At 43.5% G+C, this 26,939-nt stretch overlaps 1 protein-coding gene across 2 annotated transcripts in view; it reads right to left on the minus strand.

Annotated features, from left to right (window-relative positions):
- LOC139756006 (aldehyde dehydrogenase, dimeric NADP-preferring-like) overlaps positions 1–26,939 on the minus strand; it is a 370,518-nt gene that overhangs the window by 292,728 nt on the left and 50,851 nt on the right. Inside the window, exon 1 of one of the 2 annotated variants that reach the window (XM_071674937.1) lies at positions 17,568–17,591. The exons of the other annotated variant lie outside the window; for it this stretch is intronic. The gene's annotated coding sequence lies outside the window, so the exon portion shown is untranslated. Of the gene's footprint in view, positions 1–17,567; positions 17,592–26,939 lie in introns of those variants that run through there. 2 annotated transcript variants of the gene reach the window in all.

Genomic DNA, 26,939 nt, shown 5'->3' on the forward strand with positions numbered 1-26,939 from the left:
CTCTCTCTCTCTCTCTCTCTCTCTCTCTCTCTCTCTCAATTTTCCTCATGAACTCTCTCTTTTCCACAAAGCCCAACTCTGGCTGTCTGATATAGGATATCCTGGTCTCTCTCCCTCACACACCACTCTGGCCACTATCCCAGACATAGAACTGTATCCTATTTTTCTTTCACACTCTCTCTCTCTCTCTCTCTCTCTCTGTGCTGAACGACCAAGTCCTCTCCCTTTCCGTTTCCTATCAGACAATGGAATTCTCGCACCATCTGCCACTCTAACTCTCGCGCAAGTTTTGGAACTAATTCCTGCTTTATCCATCTTCTCTTTACTCGGGGCTTTTGTCTTACTAAGGTATTTACAAAATTCCAAACCTGTACCGTTTGTGCAAGTAGGAAGAGAGGAGGGTAAGTGGTTCCAGGCGAAGGTGGGTTTGCGACATGAGTGTATAATGTCACCATGACCCTTTAATCTGTTTCCCCTTTACCTTCCCTTCCACTTTTTCCCCATTATCTATTACTCTTTTTTTTTTTTGCCTATTTACCCCTTCCATTCTTCATCCTCCACATTCTCCTTATACTACACATTCCTTCACCTTCTCTCCTTTCCTCGACAGGTGCCTGCGGGTTCTGTAGGCTGAATGCCTCGCTTTCTCTCTTATTTCCGCCGCCAGTTCCAAGGTTTGGAGAAAATCTTACCGGACAACGTATTAGAACTAGAATCTTCACACAGTGGAAATCAAATATGACTAAAGCTACGAACAGCTTTGGAAATATAGCAAGAATGAGAGCCCGGGGAGAGAGATGCTCTGCCCAAAGAGATAAAATGGCAAAATGGAGTGAGACTGAAACATTCAAAGGAAAACTTGACATATTGCTGAAGAAAATGGCCAGATCAACCCAAGATCGACGACTATCGTAAATATGTGTTTGCACTTAATCACAACGACCCTGAATGAAGGTAAACGCTACACGATAACTCTGCTTCAAGAAAAAAAAAAACCCCTTGTAGGTAAATGCAGGGAGGCAGGTGGTGTGCAGGGAAAGCAGAGACGAAGAAAAATTCCTTACGAGACGACAAAAACACCGACACTCAGGTCTTTACTTGTGAAAATAACGCTAAGGGGACTTCGCAAATACTCTCAACTGGTGGTGTAGTTAGCGAGTTGAGGAGGGTGTGCAGAGGTATGGGAGTAGAGAGGTGATGCGTCGGGGCAGTGTCTTGGGTGTGAAAGGGATTGTATGAGGGAGTGGAAAAGGTGAGTATGGGTGAGTGTATGACTGGCTGAAGAAAAGAAGCTCAGAGAAGTGTGTCAGTGAGGGTGGTGAGGGTGTGGTGATGGTCAGTGAGGATGGTGAGGGTGTGGTGATGGTCAGTGAGGATGGTGAGGGTGTGGTGATGGTCAGTGAGGGTGGTGAGGGTGTGGTGATGGTCAGTGAGGATGGTGAGGGTGTGGTGATGGTCAGTGAGGGTGGTGAGGGTGTGGTGATGGTCAGTGAGGGTGGTGAGGGTGTGGTGATGGTCAGTGAGGATGGTGAGGGTACAAAAGCGGGCCATATCTGAAAGTGAAACTAAAACTGAATCTGAAACAACCTATCTACCCAAAAGTGAGACAGTTTATTTATTTTTCCGCAAGATTAAAGATCGCTACTATCGAATGACAGGTATTCATCATTCCCTTGAGATGGTTTTGAAAATTTCTTTCCGAAAAAATTTGCCGAATTTTCGATATGTGAAGAATAATCTCACCAAAATGATCATACTGCATCTGTCATACCGTCACCATGATGCAAGAGGAACACCTGAGTTTATGATATCGCTGTGATTTTATGAGTAACTCAGATATTCTCTCTCTCTCTCTCTCTCTCTCTCTCTCTCTCTCTCTCTCTCTCTCTCTCTCTCTCTCTCTTTCTCTCTCTCTCTCTCTCTCGATGATCACGGTGGAGAGATTCCCCCGTTATCTATCGTAGTGGTTATTCACTGTCTATCACACCCGCATCACCAGTGCGTTTTGATTCCAAGTTTCTCATTTCGGTAGTTATTTCTTTCTTCTAACTTATAACTTTCTTATAACTTTCGTTATTCAGTTCTCTACAATTTTCAGTTATTCCACCACGACCTTCTCACCTATCAGCAATCAAGATATTCCCCTCGTCCCTTTCCTATCACCTTCTTTCATCTTTCACTATTCCACGAGAACTTTCTTTTTCCCCAGCCTCTTCACACGCAACCTTCCCTGCACTCCTGAACACTCAGCCTTTTGTCGTCTCCTCCAGCCCCCATCCCTTCCCTAACCTGCTCACAGTATCTCCTATTCTGCCAGTCAGCCCAGACCCTCAGCTATCCTTTCCTTTCATTCTCCTCTCCAGAAGCCACTTCTCTCCCCTTTCAACCACCACCTCCCCACAGCACTCCGCCCCTCCCATAGTAAATCACAACTCTCATTCCCTTTCCCATCTCCGTCTCACCACAGACTCAGGCTCCGTTCCTGCCGGCTCGTCACACTCTCCCCCTCCACACCACTCACCACACACAGTTAACGAGGTGCTCCGGACACAGTAATATCACACTAGTGCGACATCCTCCGGTAGTCGCCAGAACTCGTGTAGCCTCGCCTACCTCGAAGGGGTCCAGAAGGTGTGGCAAACTTCGCTAACTGATCCTGAGCTCGTTATTTGTAGCGTGGCTACTGCTGCTGCAGACACAGTCAATTGGTCGACCTCACCACGGAACAATCATCTGTCATTCGCTCGTTCAGACATCTTGATTCAAGTGAAGATAAAAAAAAAAATCTGTCTAATATAAAGCCGTATCTGGCAGACGTAGTTCCAATTCCCACCATCCACATTCGCTACATTAATCACCTTGTTGACACGGGGAGGATCATCACAGTGTGCCCGAATACCGAACAAGTCATGACGAAGGATCCGACACCACAACAACACCAGTAAGTCTGCCCACATACAAGAGCTGCCCTGACGGTGGCGTTGATAAGGGGAGAGTGGAAAGCAAGAGGCACCACAGTCTATACCCAAGTGGGTCCTCACAGCTGCTGGCAATCCTTTGGACAACACTGTGTTGCTGTGTCTGGCCGGACATGTCTGGGGGTTGATACTGCCTTATACAGCAGGTTTAGAAAGGTGTGTTGTACTATACTGTCAGGATTGGTGTCAGCGCTCATGATGCTGACCTGAACACTGTCATAATGTTCAAGTGTCATGTCAGCACAGGTGTCAGCACTAGGATACTGACCTACATAGCACCGTTGTAGCGTCAGTCACACAGTTATACAGTGATTCACACATCAGTGAAAACAACCATACTGCCAAAAGGTCGATCACACAGACGACGAGTCAACCATACAGATAACTGTATGGTTGACCCCGGCCAGCCACCAATATAACAGCAAAGTCAACCATACAGGTCACTATATAACCCTCCAGCCACCAATATAGCAGCACAGTCAACCATACAGGTCGCTATATAACCCTCCAGCCACCAATATAGCAGCACAGTCAACTATACACGTCACTATATAACCCTCCAGCCACCAATATAGCAGCACAGTCAACCATACAGGTCACTATATAACCATACAGCCACCAATAGAGCAGCACAGTCAACCATACAGGTCACTATATAACCATACAGCCGCCAATATAGCAGCACAGTCAACCATACAGGTCACTATATAACCATACAGCCACCAATATAGCAGCACAGTCAACCATACAGACGTATAGTTTAGCAAGAGAGCGTCTCTCACCTGAGTGGACTGGCCTGGCATGTCGACTCTGATGACATAAAGGGAAAAATGGAAGTCCGACAGATATGACACGTTACAGCTATCAACCAGCCCGAAATATTCTACCAGTGACACACACTTTGCTCTCTGTACGAAAACTGTATGAAACGTCGGTGTAATGAAACATCTCTGTTTTCATCTTTTTTTCAAAGAAACAGTCGGTGAAGACTGAGCAAAAGTGAGGAGGGTTGCCACAACATACTGTCGCAATGAAGACTTTAGTCACGTCATTTCCTGAAAACTGATGATGACCTTAACAATTAAGAACCTTAGCTGTATGATGTTCCTCATTGCAGTACATCCTTGGTCTTATTTCCTTCGATATGATTACAAGATGGATTGCCAATCAGAAGTCCACTGTCTTCACCTCATTTTTCGCATCCTACTCACCAAGTAGGAAAAAAGAGCCACAGGGTCTCTGTCATACCAGAATGCTTTGCAGAGTGTCTCGCTTCGTAGCCTGGCTGCTAGACCTCCCTGCCCCCAACGAAACTCATGACGTGGTGAGAAGTGTGACCGAAGTGCTCGGAGGAAGTCAAGAGACTATTTCAAAGCCATAATTTCATTACATATAATAAAACAAAGATTCATAAACTTATATGCTGTCCAGGAACCTCAAGCTGCTACAGTAGGAAGGGGAGAGAAACGTACCAGTGGATAAGAACTTGAATCGTACCAAGTGTCAAAGGTTTACAGGCCCGTCATTCACAGTTTATCCCTTATGATAACGCTACTCCTGTACTGATTTGTTTGAACTTTCTTATCCTCGTCTCAGACATTGTTCTGGCATTTCATAATGATTTTGTTTGCCCTGAAAATGCTATCCTACGATCTATCTGCCCAGTGAATGCTATTTCTGAGAGTTATCTGCGTGGAAATGCTATCACTAGGATTTTCTTTAACTGGAAGAGCTATTTTTACATTTTTCTGCCCTGAAAATGCTATATTGTATTTTTTTTCTGCCCTGGTATTGCGATTTTTACGATTACTCTGCCTGGAAATGCTATTACTAGGAATTTCTCTGCCTGGAACTGCTATTTCAAAAAATGTTCTGCCCTGGAAACACTACAGTACGTTTTTTTATGTCCTGGCATTGCTATTTTCACGATATCTTCTGCCCTGAAAATACCATTTTTGAGATCTTTTCTGTCCTAGATTTTTTTCCTCCTCTCTCTAATTTTCTCCTTTACCCCCACATGTGTTTTCCTTATTCGTATTTTGATCCCGTGACTAACACTCTGCAACTCGCGAGTCCCTGGCCGAGTTTCCCCCCTGAGAGGCATTAAACTCCGTTACCCAAGGCGGTCACACAGTTCTCCCTCCCTTCACTTGTCTGCCCCAGCCCCACTCCCTCCTCTCCACCTGCAGCCAACAGCCAGTCTCCTCCTGGGTATATCGTCGACGACGGAAACAAGACTTATTTTCTCCATATTGTTGGCGGTCCAGCTGACCCTCGCCCTGCCAAGACCCAGGTCCTCCGTGTATTGTGGAGACGAAGGTATTCTTGGCTTTCCTGTCCTTATTGAACATTCCGGTCGTTCTCTTCGTCCAGCGTTAAGTCTTTACCAGTAAGAAGCCTTCACCAAGGTTCTCATAACTTATATGAGATAAAACGAGTGTCGGTACGCATTAAAAAGAACTGATTAGGTAGACACGAACCACACCAAGGCAGTGATCAATTACTAGACAGGAACCACTCATAGTCAGCGATTACTCACTAAATAGGAACCCATCAAAGTCAGCGATCAATCGCAAGACATGAATCTCTCGAAGTCAGCGATCACTCAACAGACAGTAATCAGTTGAGGTCAGCGACCAATCACTAGACAGGCACCACTCGAAGTCAGCGATCATTTAGTAGACAGGAACCGATCTAGGCCAGTGATCAATGACAGCACAGGAACCACTCGAAGTCAGCTTTCAGTCACCAGACAAGAACCAGTCGAAGTCAGCGATCAACTTACTAAACAGGAACCACTCGATGTCGGCGATCATCCACGAGGCAGGAATCACTCGAAATAGCAATCATTCACTTGAACGGAATCACTCGAAGTCAGCGATCAGTCAATGACGCAATCCATAGGCAAGCTACTTGCATACAACTTAGGGGACGTAATATCCAGTCGCAACGACTATCACACACACAAACACACACACATCCTTGCAGGTACCTGGACAGAAGAATCTGATTGGTCGAAGACCTATCCATGGCACCCTAGCCTCGGGCATAAGAGGGATAGCTACGAAGGCCTCAGTTACTCGGTCTGTGGGTGGATGGTCAACCAATGGTATTGTATATCTGTTTCTAGAGGTTCAAGAAGCTTGGCCATGCTTCATTGGTACCCGAGGTGACCGTAATTTTACATTCTGCCAGTGTGGTGTCACCTCGTCACACCCTTGTGGTATGTAACAGCTTCTTCGTCTTCCATCACATTACTTAACCTTATTCTAATACACTTGTGCTGTGAGTTAACCTTCACAACATAAATGTGTAAATGACAAATTGTTGATACTGATAAAGAGCATTAAACTTAACGTGATCAAAGACTCACACAACTTGGAGTTAGGAACCATGGTTTACTGAGAGTACACATTAGGTCTCCCCCAGCACACTAGGTTTAGTCCAACACACCAAGTTTCAACCAACACACTAGGTTTCCGTCCAACACATTAGGTTTCGTCCTACACAACCAAATCAACTTTACGTGCTCGCACATATTCCACATCCACACTGGTAAACACTCATGCTACGCGTCCAGAGCAATTAAGATATACAAGCTCTGCTGTCATCAACCTCAACAACCTCTCGTGGCCAAGCCCATATCCCTCTCTCAGCACAACCCTAGGATCATATTGGCACTACAGTCCTTTCCTGGCACAGCACAGACACCTCTCCTGACACAGCTCAAGGCCCTCTCCTGACACAGCTCAAGGCCCTCTCCTGGCACAGCTCAAGGCCCTCTCCTGGCACAGCTCAAGGCCCTCTCCTGACACAGCTCAAGGCTCTCTCCTGGCACAGCACAGAGCCCTCTCCTGACACAACTCAAGGCCCTCTCCCGATACAGCTCAAGGCCCTCTCCTGGCACAGCTCAAGGCCCTCTCCTGACACAGCTCAAGGCTCTCTCCTGGCACAGCACAGAGCCCTCTCCTGACACAACTCAAGGCCTTCTCCTGGCACAGCACAGAGCCCTCTCCTGACACAGCTCAAGGCCCTCTCCCGACACAGCTCAAGGCCCTCTCCTGGCACAGCTCAAGGCCCTCTCCTGAAACAGCACAGAGCCCTCTCCTGACACAGCTCAAGGCCCTCTCCTGGCACAGCACAGAACCCTCTCCTGACACAGCTCAAGGCCCTCTTCTGGCACAGCACAGAGCCCTCTCCTGGCACAGCACAGAACCCTCTCCTGACACAACTCAAGGCCTTCTCCTGGCACAGCACAGAACCCTCTCCTGACACAACTCAAGGCCCTCTTCTGGCACAGCACAGAGACTTCCTTATATATTCTGGTATCATGACCACATTGTAAGTACATCCCAGAACCATGTTCTCATATCTGGTACCATGACTACATGCCAAGTACAGCCCAGAATCATGACCTCATATCATCTGGGATCATGCAATATGCTGTAAAACTAATTTGTGAAACAGATGATATGATTTAACTTACCTATTAATGCCTCCATTACTAAAGTTAACTACCAGATACCTTACTGAAATGAGCTGATGCAGCGGAGGTCAGCCTTGAACGTTAATGAGCTACGTACAGTGTACGTAAATTGCTAAGACTCACAGGAATCTTTATGCAGTAAAAGAGCTGGGAATAAGGATTAGGCCAGGGAAGCGTCTAATTACCCAGGCTAAGCGCCATTCTACTGGTAAATCTACGAGCCACTACATCTCTCTGAATGGCCTCTTGAAATCGTAGGAGGCAGCTGTCACATAACATTACACGTAGATCACTTACTCGCTTCTTTCCTGATTTGTCTTAGTCTGAGTCTCCTCATCTGTGTGGTCGTCTCGGTGTGTGGGTGTCCTTTTGCTTGTCTGCTCTCTTCTGCCTGAATTTCGATTTGTTTGTCTGTCTGTCTTTCCTTTCCCTTCTTGTCTCCCTCCTTACTTTCTCTTAGTGTTTGTCTAGTTAACGGGAGACTGGTTACGGGCTACCACACCCTCTCTCACTACCACCACCACTCATTTTCTGGCCGCTCCATCATGTGTACCCTGTAATCATCAAGCTGGTCAGAAGACCTGAACCTCTTCATAAACTGCATTTTTTTTGTTTTGTTTCTACTGTATTTGCACGACGCTGTGTGCAGGTTCTTGGTGCAGTATTCATGAGTTTTTTCTCTAGTTGGTTTGTGTGCTTGTAGTAGATCCAGGTTTAATAACTAAGCTTAGATTAATTACTTATTTTCTGGCACATAGCTAATCGTAACAGATACAATATATCTTTGTTCAAACGCCTATAAGGCTTGTCCTTCTTGTTTTGTGACAAAGTCCCAAAGAATCAAACAGCCTCGAAATGTGTGTCGTTACATCTATGAATGACATCAGCAAGCTGTAACCTCGTCCAGTGACTTCCTGTTTCTATTTCTTTCTTTGAAGCTGAGTTTGACTGAGCTTACTAACCGGAGGGTCAGCTTTCTTGAAACTTTTCTTAGAATGATAAGCTTCTCCACAGTCTTACGTCTCAATACCTTACCTTCACAGAAGAAAGATGTTTATTCTTCCCTTAGTAATCTTTTTCAGGATGTTTTTCATCAGTATACAAACCCCTTTAAGCCTCATAACACAGCTTGTTGTCCCAGCAAAATTCACCATACACATACCTACAGACTCTCCTGGCAAACAGTGTAATGTTGTAACATCCAGACGCAGTGTGAGAACTTGACCATCCAAGTTACCTTATCTCAAAGTTCTTGATCCAGCTGGGTATACTGCCGAGACGACTGTGTCATTTTATGGTGTCTGATCCTTCTCGTTGAGGAGAATCCTTCTGAGGGAGGGAGTCAAGGACCCGTAATCCCCTCTGGGTCTCTGACGTAGTAAACAACTAACATTGTTTTTCACTGGTTACATACACCGTGCCTGGCAACCTATGGCAGGGGTGTTACATGTGCCCTCAATGTTCCTTTAACATCGGCCACGAAGGAAACATCAGCGTCATCTCAGCTTCCAAAAGTAAGGCTAAGTTCACACACGATGACCTTAGGAGGTTGCGTCGTCTGCTGGTGTGAGGGGACACAAGTTATGCTCTCTGAGGCACAGGTAATCAACAGTATTGTGTACTTTGGTGGTGCAACAAGGAGGGCTTTATACTGCAGACAGACCTTTAGCAACACGACTAGAGAACAAGAGAACTGTTCTACTATTTACCGACCTGGGTGTTATCCTCTAACGTCACCTTAGGACGAGGTTTCAACTCCCTCGATCTCCAAATTAATGATTATCATTCCAAATTTGTATCAGCCGTCCTCTTTCTTTCCCTCTCTCCCTCCCTTCCTCAGCTCTCCTCCTCCTCACCTCTGGTAGATGGTACATGACAAGCAGCCGCCGACAAGGGAGGTGTATTACCGGTACTACCCGCCTGGGTATCGATAGGATTGGCGACGGCTGCACGATGAAACCAGCATTTCAGTGTGGCTGTCAAGTGCTACGCCTTTGGTGCAAGCAACTGTCTTTTCTTTCTGCCTCATCCATACGTGGTCTGCTAGCTCTCAGTTCACAAATCTATAATCTCTTCATATCATACACAATGCTTGACAACATGTAGTTCACACGACTCGTTCTTCGTAATACTACATCATCTTGCGGTAAACACAACGCTCTAGCCCCGCCTTGCCTTCCGGCGAAATCACGTCTTAAATATTCATGAGTAAGAAGGTATTTCCTCTCTCTCTCTCTCTCTCTCTCTCCTTTCCTTCCCATCTTCTCTACTCTCTCTTCCACTCCATATGCCTTTCTTTCCCTATTCCCTTCCTCCCTTCCTGTTCATCTAATCCTTCCTTCTTCACCCTCCTATCGAACGCCTCTCTTCCATCATATTCTCTGTCTCATCCTTGCTTCTCCTCTGCCCTGCCTTACAACCTCATAACCCAATGTCCAACTCTTCCTTTACTCTCCTCTCCTCATTACTCAATTTACCACGCCTAATTATATCTAAATTTCCCTCTCTACTCTCTCACATCCTCCCTTTCTCCCTTCGCGCTTGATGCCTAACCCTTCCATCACAGCTGTACCCTCTCTCTCCCAGCTCGTTCTTCCTCATGTCCGTACTTCTCAGCTCCCGCCTCCAGCCCTTCATTACTCTCCACCAGAACCAAGTGTCCTCACGCATGATGCCTCCTGGTCCACATTAAGTCTTCACGAAATTCATTTCTCCGTGAAGGCTTCTGGTTACCCGTGAATGCAAGGCATTGTCATCTCTCCTCTTTGTAGGTTTGATTTCCATCTTACACCTCACAGCTTTGCTGAGAAGAATATCGTCGCGAAAACATACTTCAGTCAGCACTATTCATGGGTTATCATACACATCTCAGTTATTCTTCGGGCATCATATTGTAAATCCTTGATATCCGTATATGAATATTGGTATATACTTTAAGTAGTTCCCAGGCCACATCATTCCACATACACTGACGTAAAGGAGTGCGGTCACGTTCAAGAACTTTTAACTCAAATTAGTCCATCGTATCCCTGCTCCTGACTGGTGCGCAGCCATCATGGTGCAACAGCCGAACAAAAGAAGCTCTGAAGTTGTAAGACCAAAATTTTTTGTAAATACAACATCTTGCTTTTTTGTGTCGTGGTGAAAATTTTGTTTCCATTTCAAAAATCAGCTGAAAAACACAACGGTATAATTTGAACTAATTCGAATTGTTCAATTCTAAATTTCTTAATTAAATCGTTCAGTCCATCATGCTTTCATTTCGCTAGGTGCTAAAAATTATTATCAACGATAATAAGATCCGATCAATAAGCAATTTAAGAAAGTTACAAGAAAAAATAATATCATACATATGAAAGTAATGATGGTACAATCGAATCTTCTGGAGTACACTGTGACTTTCTGAACCCTGGTGAGAGGTGTGACGTGTGGTGAGAGAACATCACACCAAGTAGTGTGTGGTCTACCTTTAGCAAGGTGGTATACCGACATCCTGGTAGGTCCAGGTGGGTACCAGCCTCCCTACACCTCAAGATGAATCACCTCAGAAGACGGTGCAAAACCTAAGCTCTCCTTCTGGCCCATACCACCACGAACTGTTCATATACACAGTGTGGCTATGCGAGCAGCCTCCCTGCTGTAGGTACCCTGCTGACCTAGAGCTTCCAGGTCTCATGTAACTAACTCTTTTCGAGTCTCTCATTATGCAGATGCGCCATGTAGAGAGCTCCCTCCACTGCGTCATAGCATTCACTATCATAATTCATTTAATAAATAAGATGCAGATCAGTTTCTCGTATTGCGATTCGTCGTCTAATGTTCTACCTGAAGATCATGGGTACATTTCTGTCCCACTGAATTGAGGTTAATGATATATACATCGATTCATAACACTGTCTTCAGCTGACTTTCGCCTTCCATGTTTAGATTCCCGATCTTACTGATGTATTTAAGAAATATAACCTTAAGAGCCATTTATCGTCTTATTTTCAGTAAATCACCGTGATCATTATTAATGATGGAACCGACAACAGACTTTCGCTTCTTCAACATTACAGTTTGTCTACCAGTTTCAAGCTGCAGACATTCCGTTTCTGTTGTAGATTTATTTCGCAGCTTAGTTTCGTCTGCAAATTATATCATACAATACCGCTCATTATCAGTAATCTTAATACATATGAGAAAGTGAATTGGTCCCAAGACTGATCCTTGTGGCACACCACTTAGTCAGTGAATATTTATGTGGTACGCTGACAAGGTTGTGGTCGGGACAACCTCTCTCACAGGAGAGGACAGGGTTCTGGGTCGATGTTTCTGTGGTGTGACAGGAAGGTTATATGACCGGGACAACCCCTGTTACAGGAGAGGACAGAGGTCTGGGTTAATGATATGCATGTCTTTCACAGGCTGTGATACAGGTTTCTATGTTGCTTTTTAAAATGTCCAACATGGCGCGGGCAAAACAGATCATGAAGATTTAGCTGCAAAAGAAGTCAAATTCAGCACACATTCTTTTCATAAAGATTTCTCGACTTGAGGAAGAACAATTTTGCTGTGATTCTGAGCAAAAATATTTGGTAGGATTCAGCGGAAGGTTGTTACAGCTGTGGGTCAACCCGCTCTCTTCTCAGACCATTTGCTGATTATCACACAACACATCACAACACATTACACTCGTCATAAAGGCCAATCCCCAGTTATGACCCCAGATGGGCTCCAATCCTATGTAATGTGCTCCCGGTTATCGCTTGTGGGGTTTATATGAGCACTGATTTCTGGGGGACGGGTCAGTCAGTCAGTCAGCCAGTCACCCTACTTCTCCCCCCCCCCACCCCCACCCCCACAATCCCTCCCAGCTGACCCAAGCCGTGTTGCCAACAGCCGCCTCTTACACGAAGTTGGTAACAATGTGGTTCCATTATAATGGTATTGACAATAACAGAAGGTTAACCCTCACCCTATGAGTGGGTCTAGTCGAACATGTAATACCCATGGATCATTGTCGTAATTTACTGTGTATTTAGTAGCCAAATAGGCCCTGACAAGAGACAATTCAACTCCTGGCGGCAATACCTAACTTGATCCTTCCCGGCGACGAAGAGTAGCGTCACAAACCAGGATGAATAGCGATCAAAACTTAGAAGGAATGTTAGCTCAATCCTCCCCACCAGCTGGGAATCTAAGCTCGACTCGTTATCCAGAGGTCAGACCTGTGGTACGAGTGACCTACAACCTGACCACTTACGAACGACCTTTAAACTCAAGACACGAGCTCCCACACACACACACACACACAATATCAAGTAGCCAACAGCTGACTCCAACACCTTCAGCCTCGCGGGGGAAACTTGTGTATGTCACAGTCTCCAACTTTACCTCCAGGTTCCACGACAGCTCTCAGTAACCAGGAGAAAGTAACCCAGTCGCGCCAAATATTTGTCTTATCTCTAATTCTTTATTTTTTTTTCAGTTGCATTTAATTCAGGAAATAGAATAAGGAACTGAGTATAGTTACTTTATATTACGGTGAAAAAAAAAATCCTACTTTTCTGGGACAGAATTTTTTTTTCTTCATATCTCACCTCAAAAAAGTTTGAGGCGATCAAAATACTGAAAGCGGGGTTCATGATAAACATTTTCAACTTCACACTATTTCTTCCTAGTCGTTATTTTCTTTGCCTCCCTCTCTGTTGTATATTTCTCGCTTCTCTCCCTCTCATTAAATCGTACATGAACGCAGGACTGACAAGAGTGTAATGAGCGTAGCAGCAGAGAGGAACAGCCTTATTCATCACGCAGCATACCCTGCCTTCTAGTAACTCCTCGTCGCAGATACTCGTATGTAATCGTGATTGTGTGTGCGTGTTGGCAAGGAACGGGCTTAACATAACGCACAATACATCACAGAGGAACATCTGTGGAAGGAGAGCCAACGCTTTACCATCTAACGTATCACCACGACAGCGTCCGCCAAGTTTCTTCTGTTAGTTATGTTCCACACCTTCTGTTTATCTGATATATGGACCCCTGCTACAGATGACTGGGGTTTAGTTATACAAACTGCTGTAGACGACCTTACAGTATACGTCTTTCCATACCCTTATCTTTCCTTCGTGTCTCTTACATTGATCTTGCCTTCATCTATGGTGGTCAAGAAGTGTAGTAATGCATGTTAGGGTATCCAAGATTCTAGATCTGATCATTAGATAATCAAGGAAGTAATGTCATCTATCACAGTTAAGTGTTCCCCAAGATCTACCTTCTGTTCTTCCATAATGACCATTACTGATGTCCCTCATCAATCAAAACAAATACTCGAGTCAAAATGCATTTCTGACATACGTGTTGCATTTCTTCTTGTAGGAACCATTTCTACACTCCCATATAGTTCCTGTGGTAGACCAACTAAGTCAGTGCAACACTAACTGGTCACTTCGGATGTCAGGTCAGCTGCAGCTTATTAAATGGTGTGTTTACTGGCTTCGTGTATCTAGATGCCTGTAGTTGCACTCCTAATGTTACGTTATGTGATTTCAGGCTAAGTGCCGGCAAGATAGTTATTTTACCAGCAAATAGCGGCAGCTGAACGTAGAGTGGACGGCTTGATGGTGTCAGACAGATCAGCTCCACCTGCAGTCGTCAGAGTCTCCAGAAGCAGAAACAAAACATTCCAGTGAAGAGACTAATGAACTACGAACACAAGCATAGAAAACGTGAAGTTCACTTTCAAGGTCAAGCGACGGTGTGGACGTTATTCATCCTTGGCAAAACAATGTTCAGAAAATAGCAATGTAAAGATTTTCAGGTCATTCATCAACGACTCCAAATTGATTACTGACAGGTTAAGAACTGTTTGTCTATTGTTCCAGCTTCCATGTCGTCTCTTTGTATCATCGTCCATCTTCTGTTTTTTTGTGTGTCTATCATCTTCTGTTGCTTTTATGTGTCCATCATCTTCCGTTGGGTATGTTTCTGTCTATCATCATCCACTGCTTATGTTTCTGTCCATCGCTTTCTGTTGGGTACGTTTCCGTCCATCATCGTCTTTTGTGTTTGTTTCTGTCCTTCATCTTCTGTTGTGGTGTTTCCTCTTTCTGGCTTACGTCAGAGGTAGTTTATATTTTTGTATGTTTCACTTTCTGTCTTTATATCTGTTTACGAGTCTTTTCCCTTCTTTGTTTGCTACTCTCTGTCTAGTGTCTGACCTATCATGTATTTCAGATCCCCTTCACTGACACCTTACACTTCTCCAAACAGGAAAGAAACTTTCACAATACGGCTCTTTCTTTTGTCTCCCATCATGATACTACTGAGTTATAATCACTAATAAGAACCAACGCTGTTACCACACCAGTAGGTAAACACTCGCTCATTCGTTAACACTAGATGGATTCAGGATGTAAAACTGAACTTGGCATTCCTTCTTTCGTATAGTAAATGTACAGAAGATACATCTACGTTAAATATACTGCCGGAAAAAGAAGCTGATGATCTCATTAATTTCCCAAAATTCAAATGCAGAGACAACTGTTGTCGTCTAATATATAGATATTAAAATATTGGACTCGTCATCCAACACATCTTAGTTATAACACTTGCAAGAAAATAACTCTAACGTGATCAACTCGTAAACCTATGTAGCTACGTATCCTTAATCTGATCAGTTCGTCACATGTACAGTGAAGTACCAGCAGTGTAAGTATGAAGGTCATATATATTCAAGTTATCGTAATGACATGTGAAGAAATAATATTCTACACACACTATGTATAGTGGCAAGACATAAGGTATGTAAGTTTATATCACGTATCGCGCTAACGTTTTCATAGACAGACAGACAAACTTGCGATCACAGGAGTGAAGAAATATTGTCCTACGTACACTACGTACAGTTGCTGGCCACATGTTCCCATTTACAACGTAGAGGAACAGTCCTGGTTGTGTTCTATCATTGTGGTACTTTTCCACATTTCGAAGGCATATATGTTTCATCAACGAGAAGCATTTTATAAATGGGTTTCCAAACATCGCCAAACAATAAGACTTAACGAGAAAAAGAAGATTACTATTTTGAGCGATGATAAAGGATCTATTTTCTTCTGCACCGCTGGTCTCTCCCGGGATGAAAGCGTGACACGACAATTAAATCAGAACTTTGGAGAAACAGAAATACAACCAGCATGAATACATCAGAATCACGGAGGACTGGGAACCTTTACTACCAGCTTCTGCCCTCACAATGTCGCTCTTTGTAACGCTTTATATGACACTTGATACGTGTGGCCCTTGCCTGACCCTGTGGCCGAGTCACTTGTGACCAGAGGCCCCTCTGTTGTCTTGTGACCAGAGGCCCCTCCGTTGTCTTGTGACCAGAGGCCCCTCTGTTGTCTTGTGACCAGAGGCCCCTCTGTTGTCTTGTGACCAGAGGCCCCTCTGTTGTCTTGTGACCAGAGGCTCCTCTCTTGTCTTGTGACCAGAGGCTCCTCTCTTGTCTTGTGACCAGAGGCTCCTCTCTTGTCTTGTGACCAGAGGCCCCTTTGTTCTCTTGTGACCAGAGGCCCCTCTGTTCTCTTGTGACTAAGTCAATAGTAATGCGTGGAGCATTATGTGGCCAAGCAACTGGTGACCTGTGGCTCCTGTGTGGCCCTATGGCCAAGATAATCCAGGAGATGTTAACAGTTAAGCCTGTTACAGGGTCGTTAAGTCATGGTACCTTCACTGTTGCGTGCTGGTACGATGGCTGTTCTCTGGGTGCCAATAAAATCAAGTTGATGAACCTGTTTACTACCATTGCTTCATACTAAATTTCCTGGAGATTCATATACTGCTTTACGTGGTATGAAATCATTAAGCATTTTTGTAGTGCACGACCATAAGCAACCAGTCTCTCAAGAAATTGCATGGGTCACTAGGATCTATATAGTCTTGCAGTCTAGGGTACATAGAGATGCGAGTTTTCGACCGTAACTAATGTGGCCATCGGTCCATGACTGCTGGACGTATCTGTCAGGATTATCCTTTGTTGCAGTAATATCCAGCTTGCTAACAGTGTTGTGTTGAGGTTATTTGATTATGCTCGTCTGAACCCACATGCATCATTCCATCCATAAGAGCCACGCACATATTACCACAACCCACGCTTCCAGCCACCATAAGCAGTCGACCATCAAAACACCCACATACACACAGCCAGGACCTACACCTACACCCACACACAATCAACATTCACAACAAACACGTACACATAGCTAGTAATTACACCTATACCCACAACACAACCTTCACAACTCCCTAGTATACACAGCCAATCCTTTTACCTACAACCACACACAACCAGCCATCACTACACCCACATAGCCACAACCTCAGCCATCACAACAGCTACACACAGCCAACTCATGTCCTATACTCTCCATCTCTTATGACATCTTAGTGTTACAACAGTAAACATCAGGTCATCCCCTGTTGACACATCGAGGACAAAAAACTATATCTAGCTTTGGTCTAGACATCATGAATAACACTGAACAACCTATCCTTGAAAAATGGAGAACCATTCATGAGGAATAATTCATCTGACAGTCCAAGAATTATTGCTGATCCCGCGTTCGACATCAGACAATATGTTCAGCTTAGGTTAAGTGCAGGGACCTAAGATGTGATATAATGTCGACTGCACCATTCGTTATGAGTCTGTGTGTGTGTGTGTGTTTCACGAGGGAACACAAAAATTCAAGTACTTTTGTGGTAATCATATGATCATAATTATCTAATACAATACGTAGACAGCAACGACTTGGAAATTATTATGAACGGAGTTAATCATAATAAACCTAGAGACAGCTATGAAGGAGGGACAACTTGCCACTTCATCTGAGGGACTGAAGTCCTTGTTATGAATTCTCATCTAACGTAAACTGGCCAACACAGTAACGGCTGACTTGTCTCATGTTGTGCACGGTTATGTTTGATGCATGTACCAAGACATGATCTTCCCATCTTCCAATAAACATTTGAACAAACGTGTAAAACACATCTCGACATGAGTAACTCTGTACAAAGAGACTGGCTACATGATAACACAGAAGTAATCGGGTACTCACCGGCCTAAGAGGGAGGCGCCAGCGGCTGTGGAGACAAAGACATGATGTTAGAGATAAAGAGACAACGATGTAGTGATGCTACAGATGATGAAACTCTGGTACGAGTCATATTAAAGAAAATGAGATATGGGTAGAGGTATGATGGTACAGATAATGAGACACGGGTATAGAGATGATATGGAAAATGAGAAATGTGTACAGAGATGATACAGAAAATGAGACACAGGTATAGTGATGTTCAAGCTAATGAGACATGGGTATAGTGTGTTCAGGATAATGCGACACGTACATAATGCTAAGGATGACGAGACATGGGTATAGTGATGTTGGGGATACTGAGACAGACAGAACATGATGTTAAGAGATACTGAGACATGGGTAGAGTGGCAAGAGACAGTGTAGTGTCTGGGCTGTCTACACCATACATCATCCGTGATTGGAAAGTGCGTTGCCTGACCTGGTCACACAACACATCATTCGTCAGGGGAGTGTGTTACGCCTGACCTGGGCTAGCAACACCAATCATCATCAGTTAGAGGGATAGTGTGACGCCTGACCTGGGCTAGCAACAGCATAAACCATTAGTTAAGGGATAGTGTGGTTCCTGACCTGAGCTAGCCACACCATACATCATCAATCAGGGGGCAGTATGGTGCCTTAATCATGTGAAAAGAAAAAAAGTGTTGTAACCATTATCTACATCGACTTCGTTTTTGTCGAAATTAAAGATAAGCTTCGCAATGAAACAATAATAAGACTAATTTACACCACACACCTCCTGCACAGACACCAAAGGTAGATGAAACACTATAAGACTCGTTAGCAGAAGCCAGTAATGAACACGATTTGACCACAGGAGGAGACTTTAACACACGCATGTCTAAGTGCAGAGAATCTCTTTCCAGTGGCTGCGGGAGCGGACTCTGCCTTAATATGCTTGACAATGATCTAATCCAATTAGCTGACAAACCTGCTCGCTACGAGGACGCGTTAGATTTACATCTGTAGCTACAAGGGAGAATCTCGTTACTAATGTGGAAGCTGGAGAAAAAAGTTTGGCATGAGTGATCATCGACAAAGTACTTCTGAGGTCATTTCTTACACTACATGCAGTGTTGGTCAACATGAAAGTCGAGGAATAATACTAGATTTTAGAATTGTAAATTTTTACCTATCTTCCCGCTGCTCTCGACAGGTAAATCTGGGATGATATGGTCAATGGAAACATGAACGTAACTGGGAACATTTCGGTAGAACTTACAAAGCAGCAGAGGGAACGTTTGTGCCAATGAGCTTTAGACGGTCTGTCTCGAAAACGAAGCCAAACTGGTGGAACGATGAAATAAGAAAATGCTTGTTGTCCGAGAAAGTAGCAAAAAGGGAAACGCAAAGAGACCAACAATCAAAATGATAGTTCTTTACGCAAATTTGCATAATTTACGCTAAGAGAATTAAACCTCAGTATGAAGCACATGTAGCCAAAAACAGCAAAGGAAATCCTATGGAGTTATATGATTATGATAAAAGCAAAAAGAGTCATTATCCAGTCAATTGGTTAACTGATTAACTGGAAAACAGTGACTTGGGACAAGACAACGAAGCTATGGCAAAAATCTTAAATCACATTTTGTATCTGTATTTGCGACTGAAGAAATCACTCATGTTCCGTATCTAATTTCACTGTCAAGAGAGGTAAACGTTCAACAACGTCTTGGTATAATAGTTGAAGACGCACTATAAACAATACATGGAATAAAAGTAAACAAAACGACAGACCCTGACAAGTCTCATCCACGATCAACTGTTCTTAGCTACAGTGAGAGTTCCATAGGAATGGATGTTTCCGAATGTAACATAGATATTCAAAATTTTATCATCCAGAAATTATCATCCAATTATGCTTAAAGTCTGCAGCTGGAAAACTGACGGACACCATCATTCGGGACAGACTGCAAACCATTAGAAGACCACCACTTGATAAGCAATTCTCATAATGGTTTTCGACGGAATGTTTCACTTGTACAGCTGTAAGTAGCACGTCATGTGCATTTCTTACCTATTGATTCAAGCCTCGTCAGCGTATAGTAACCATGATCAATATAATTTAATGTTTGGAAGACTAGATAATCTAGGTTGGTTCTCAAGAACCAACCTAGATTATCTAGTCTTCTCTAGATTATCTAGTCTTCTCAAGAACTGCTCGCACCCCAGCAGTGATGGCATACACAAACACCACTGCATTTGTCCTTAGGTAAATTACACTCTGGATTAAATGCAGATATGAGCATGAACAAACTGCTTGTGTTGAATCAACACACAAGCTCTGAGGGTCTTTATCATCATAATGCAGGCCTCTCCAAGGTATATATGTGGTCCATGTGGCGTGCGTGTGTGTGTGTGAGGACCAAAATCATTCATATAGATTAATATTTCTGTATTTCTGGAGCAGAAAATGCATGCGTGTTTCTGCCCAAATATTCATATTATGTTTATTCATATTTGCTAATGTTATGTGATATTAAACCCATTTCCACAGGGGGGGGGGGGGCTATTCACAAGCCTGTGTGAGAAAAGGCAACAATGTCCCACCATGAGACCAACATTCATGAGGGGAATGAGGTCCTGATGACCTCATTCTGCACGTCGCAGTGAGACTCACAATGAGTCACAGACAATACCTCACGTTTCTTTCCATTGCTATCATTACAGATGAGCCAGATATCTGTCGGTGGCCAATCACGTATGACGAAGAACGACTGATCGTTAAATATATATATATTACATTCCGAGGGAAAGGTCTTATCATGTTAATGTATGATCGTGTATGATGACACGTCCTTCTGATGGGTGGGATATATCAAGGAACTGACGTGTCAGAGAATTATAGGCGTTGTGTCCACTGCAGGCAAGATTATTCTGGCCTGGACCAGCGGCCTTCTCCCCTCACACACACACACACACACACACTCCCCCTCATCGTCTATGTGACCCTGTCTGTCTGTCACACACACACACACGCGGTAAGATCAACAAACCCTGGCAACACATGTTAGACAACACTGATTGTTGTGAGGAAATCGGTGTTGTCTAACATGTGTCTGCCATACAGGCATTACATGCTAACTGACTTCCCAGACGTTATGACAGTATAAGTTATTATCCTCTCTCTCTCTCTCTCTCTCTCTCTCTCTCTCTCTCTCTCTCTCTCTCTCTGGGGATAAGGGAGAAAGAATACTTCCCCACGTATTCCCCGCGTGTCGTAAAAGGCGACTAAAAGGGGAGGGAGCGGGGGGCTGGAAATCCTCCCCTCCCATTTTTTTCCTTTTTTATTTTCCAAAAGGAGGAACAGAGATGGGGGGAGGGATAAGTGAGGATACTCCCTTTAAGGCTCAGTTCTCTGTTCTTAGCGCTACCTCGTTAATGCGGAAATGGCGAATATGACATTTACTGAGGAACGGTAATATTAAGACTGTATACTTTATCATGTCCAGGATGAACACAGTTTACCTCTAGTATCATGACTCAGATATCCAGTTACAAGTCAAATTATATATTTTGCCGTGAAGGAAAAATTGGAACTGTGGGTCAGTAGCCCATGTGATAGCATAAGTAAAGCAATTACTGCCATGAGACTATTCAGCTACACACACCCAGCGCATTATTGCCATGAACACGCCCAGCCAACTGTTACAACTGCGTCACCAATTTAACTTTCTAATGATATTTGTCGTTGGTAAAACTGACGCATTATAACACAATCATCACGATGATGCGAAAAATCATCATATAAATAGCAATGATGAAAATAAAGAATATATACACGTGAAGTTAAGGGACAAGTTACCAATACCTAATATAAACACATTATAGTGCATGTGTCCCACACTGACAGACCTAATATCATGCACAATACAGTTGTCCCACACTGACAGACCTAATATCATGCACAATACAGTTGTCCCACACTGACAGACCTAATATCATGTACAATATAGGTTTCTCATTTATCTCACTTTGGCGGACCTCAGTATCATGCACAATACAGCTGTCCCACACTCGTCCCACTCTGACAGACCTCAAATATCATGCACAATACACGACATAATTTTCTGACCTGAATGCGAATTATTACATCATTTACTTACAAAATTTCGGCTCTACTAACATCATGGATACGTTTAAATCAATGCCTCTATACTGGAAGTATCATGAACAACCCCATAGCTCCAGGGAAAAACACACACACACACACACACACATTTAGCGTAGTGGTTAGCGTTACTGACCATTATGCAGGTGCCGCCTGGGATCAGACCAGCATACCTTCGAATCCTGGTCGCAGCAACCGGTCCACAATCGATCCAGTTGTTCATCCTTCCCTAAGGGATGGTCGATATAATGGGCACCTGGCATGGGCTAGTGTGTGTGTGTGTGTGTGTGTGTGTGTGTGTGTTGGGGGGGGGGGGGGCAAAGACACAGATCACCACACTGGTCAGAGGCTGCGCAATGCCCAAACCAGCGGCTCCGAGATGTCTTGGTGAAGGAGAGGAGCACAATACATCACGAGGGAGATGGTTGGAGACATTAGTAATGTAGGTAAGGCAAGGCGACAATACAACACACAGGAGGATGCTTGGGATATTAGCAAGATGAGGATGGGGGAGGTACTAGGGTAAGCAAAGACAGTGTCTGATGTCGCACTGAGAGTGAAGCCACTCTGGCATAACTGGAACCACATGAAATCTAAGAGGATTAAGGCGACTAGGCGGACGTTACATAGCAAAGAGGATCTGATATCCTCCAGCAGCGGATATCAGACAGAATTACGGACAAGAATTCGATATAGGAGAACACTGTACATGTAGAGATTTACGAGACATTATACGTGTAAATAATGAAAAACGACACAACAAAATACAATTCCGTTTTCTCTTCAGTAACATGTATTAGCATATGGAAGGCAGAACGTCTAAATAAGAATGGTCAAAAACAGCTCCCTGTTAACGACTGTCAATAAAATCTCTACTTTTGTCCTGCAGTCGACAACATAAAATAAAAAATGTACTATTTTCATACTAGCAGGCGCTTTACATTATGTTGCGTATTACATCAGTAAAAAGCGGTTCATCCGTATCATATTACCTGCTTCAGAATCTTTATGAGCAAGTTTCATGCACTAAGTCCTTACAACATATATGAGAGAGCTTCCAACATATATGAGAGAGCTTACAACATACGAGAGAGCTTATTTAGAGAGAGAAGGATTAGTCGCGTAACGATCAATGTCTAAGACAACTTCCTTCATGCTTTCATATCAGCATTTCCAAGGCTTAGGCGCTCATATGTTATGCGAATAAAGAATACGTAATTTTTCGTTATTCTAGACACGGTGAGAAGGCTTATCATGACTACCATCAGTGAGAGAGGGTCAGGATATATGTAGTGTTGAGGACACATTATGTTGCTGCCAGACCCAGCCACACCTGCACTCCCTGGACTCTGGTGAAGACTTCTCATATGACCAACACCACCACGAGTCAAGTAGGTAAGGCTACCCCAAGAGGAGCACAGGTCAGGTTTCGTGGTATGAGGTCAGTTCACGTGATCATTTTCGGAAGAAATCACACAACTGCAAGACCATTTGCGTATACAGAGACCTGCATTTCACCTCTAAAACGAACAGTTCTTAAGCAAGAAGATTATATTAAGACGAGACACTGCACAAGAGACAGAGGTTAGATTAATAAAAAAGTAATAAAAACGAAAAACTTCTTCACCTGGTATAAGAAGACTGCCAGCTGGTCCTCTTATTACTCCATCACACTAACACTTCAACGTAGCAAAGCTAATTTCATTCACAATTTTTGCTTGGCTATTTTTTGCACTTAACACGTCACATTTGCCAGTGTTTGCGCACGTAAATTTCAATTGTATGTCCCTGCACGTGCACTGTAGTGTTGTCTCGTTTGGCACTTACACTTTACGCTCGTTTCTTTTTGCACTTACACTGTACGCCTATCTATCATTTAACATTTTGTGTTTTTGTTTAGTCCATTTACGCTTCATGTTTATCTGAGTTTGCAGTAAATTTACGCCTGTTTGTTTTTGTAATTATTTTTCACACCTGTCTACTTTTACATTTACAGTTTACACTCGTCCGTTCTTATACTTACATTTTAGGCCTAGACTTTAAAGTCTCTTTTTGCACTAACACCCAAAGCTTATCTACTCTTACACTTTCATTTTGCACTAATTTTTTTTTTCTACACACACAAATACACTTGACACTTTTCTGCTTTTGCACTTGTACACTTTATCTGTTTTCGAACTTACTCTTTTAAGTTGTCTGTTTTTGCATTTATAACTTTCGCATGCTGTTTTTGCATGTACACGTTATGCTAAACTGTTTTTGCACTTGTACTTTATGCTTATCTATTTTTGCAATGGTACTTCACACTTACCTATTTTCGAACTTACATAATTGAAACATTTCAATTTGCACTTACACTTTTAAGCAACTCTTTTGCACTTAAATTTTAAGTGTTTATGTTTTTCCACTTACATTTTACGTTTGTTGGTCTTTGTACTTACACTTTATACTTGTTTGATGTTCCATTTCTTACTTATTCATTCTTGACTTACCCCTTTAGTTTATAAGTTTCTGCACTTACACTTTACAAGCGATCGTCCTTGCCGTCTTCTTTTTATTCTTTACTTACACTTGGTTTATCTACTCTTGCATCTACACTGTACGCTTTTTTTTTTTATATATACCCATTCTTCGGGTCTGCACTCGTCCTCACTCTTTACATCCGTCTGTCTACCTGTGCTTTAATTGCGCTCTTTTCTGTTTTCGAAATTACACTTGACACCAGTCTGTATTACGCTTATTTTCTATACCTATATATTTCAGCACTTACAACTTGTCTATCTTTGTTCTTACACTTCACAATTCCAACAGTTTTGTGCTACATCTTCTATTTACGTGTTGGGCTACTCTAGTCTACTGTCAAGATGAGATCACTAAACACTATCATATTACTTCCCAGGACACTCACACCACACGACTCCTACCACCGTCCGGCTGCTACGCTAGTGAGGCAACTTGCATCACCCTGGGAATAGTACACGTGGACGGAAGTAACCTGCCTCTCCCTCGGGAAGATACACTAGGCTGAGGCAACTTGCCTCACCCTCAGCTGAGGCAACTTGCCTCACCGGGGGTTTACACCAAACTGAGACAACTTGCATCAACAAGTAACAATAGGATCACGTCATGGTGATGGTCCCTAACTGCCAAATTACCAACCACTACCCACTCAAACTATTCACTGTGTATCTTAACCCAGTAAACACTATCGCATAATGATTCTCGCACACAGATACTGTACAGATGGAGTCACACGGACACTTGCAAGTCAGTCGGCGTTCGTGAACCGTATACAAACATGGCGCTTCGTGTGACCAGCGAGGAGACGCTATTCTGCACTTAAACTTGTCTGTAATCCAGCATACCACTGTTCTCTACGAAATTCTTAGGACAGGCGAATTCATAAGCAACAAGAGGTATAATCTTAATAATATTTAAAGGCAAGGTAGGACCCGTGTGCTCCGAATGTAAATAATCGTGTCAAACAACATATGATATTCATTTAGGAATATAATCTACAAAAGACAAATAGAATATTAAAAAGAGATAATACTTATTTTAAGAATTAAATCTAGTTATTCCGCACTGCTGGATGCTTTATTTTACATAATCTTCACTATCGAGTATGGATTTGATCATGGAAACTGGTATGAGCCAATCATTTAAGAACGATGCGTTTCGTCTGAGCGATACACTTCTGGAAGGATAAAAATTCATGGAAAATCATGACAAAAAATGGGAGAGCTGATACAAATACTGCTTAGATGACGCTGTTATAAGTCGGCTATAATGATATAGTTACCAAAAAAAAATATATCATATAGTATAGATGTGGTCTCGAAGAACACAAGGCAAATATCATGGATGAATTTCTGCATACTGGCTGATGGTTCCGGATCTTTCTGAAGCGTAAGTCATGTGACTCCCTACCCGTACACTATGTTATCTTCCCGTCCACCTCCCACGTCCCATGTCCTTTTACACTCGCTTCGCCCTCCCTTCCTGATGTACACACCCAACCCCTCTACCCTGACACACTCCTCCACATACGTTTGTGTGTGTAGGGTATTAGAATGATCTAATACATCCAAAGGAGATGTACAAGAATTTTGAATAGGTGGTTAAGACGGCCTAACCTTGGTTGTTGATGGGCCGTAAGCCTCAGTACCCAGCTAACCAGATAATCCTCCACCATACAAACAAGCAAGCAAGACCTGAACACCAATAGCGCGATCGTCACATATAATCACCAGTATCATTATCATCATCACAGCCACCACCACCACCAGCTCTATGACCACCAACCCTTCCGTCCACCACACCCACCACAGTTTACCACAACCATCATAATCATTTATCACCATTATTCCTATAACCTCAAAAGACCCACACACTATCAACCTCCCTCCATTACCACTGTGACCTACACCATTACACCTAACGAAACTCACAACCACCACATCCTGGCCCCTGCCAACACTAGCTAGGCCTTGACTCGTCTCCCCAGCACCACACTAGGTGTTTACGAGCACCGAGGCTCAGGTGACTACCACTCCTCGTCTCTATCCACTCTCCAGCACCTAGTGTGTTGTGGGCCGCAGGTTCATCCCCAGCAGCAACACCAGATTGGCACATATTACGCCCATCTGGAGGGGAGTTGGATCTTAACCTGACGTTTATTAGATCCCAAAGAAGGAAGCCGGAGACCGGTGCCTTAATTGCCTTTGGGATCTCAGTAGCGAAGTGTGTGTTTGTATGGGACTGCCGCAAGGAAGTGTGTGTGTGTGTGTGTGTGTGTGTGTTTTACTTGGCTACGATTAGTTGAGAAGAAATGAGTGGGACGCCTCATTAGTCAAGGGTGTTTGGGACGCGTCATTAGTGGAGGGTGTGTTGGACGCCTCATTAGTGAAGGGTGAGTTGGACGCCTCGTTAGTGAAGGGTGTGTTGGACGCCTCATTAGTGGAGGGTGTGTTGGACGCCTCATTAGTGAAGGGTGTGTTGGACGCGTCATTAGTATAGGGTGTGAACGCCTCATTAGTGGAGGGTGTGTTGGACGCCTCATTAGTATAGGGTGTGTGGGACGCCTCATTAGTGAAGGGTGTGTTGGACGCCTCATTAGTGGAGGGTGTATTTGGCGCCTTATTAGTGGATTTTTTTGCGCAGTGGTTTTCAATAAATACATACATACATACGTACGTACATACATAATACCCTCCAACAGC

Source organism: Panulirus ornatus, chromosome 20 (assembly GCF_036320965.1).
Source record: "Panulirus ornatus isolate Po-2019 chromosome 20, ASM3632096v1, whole genome shotgun sequence".
NCBI classification, from domain to species: Eukaryota; Metazoa; Arthropoda; class Malacostraca; order Decapoda; family Palinuridae; genus Panulirus; species Panulirus ornatus.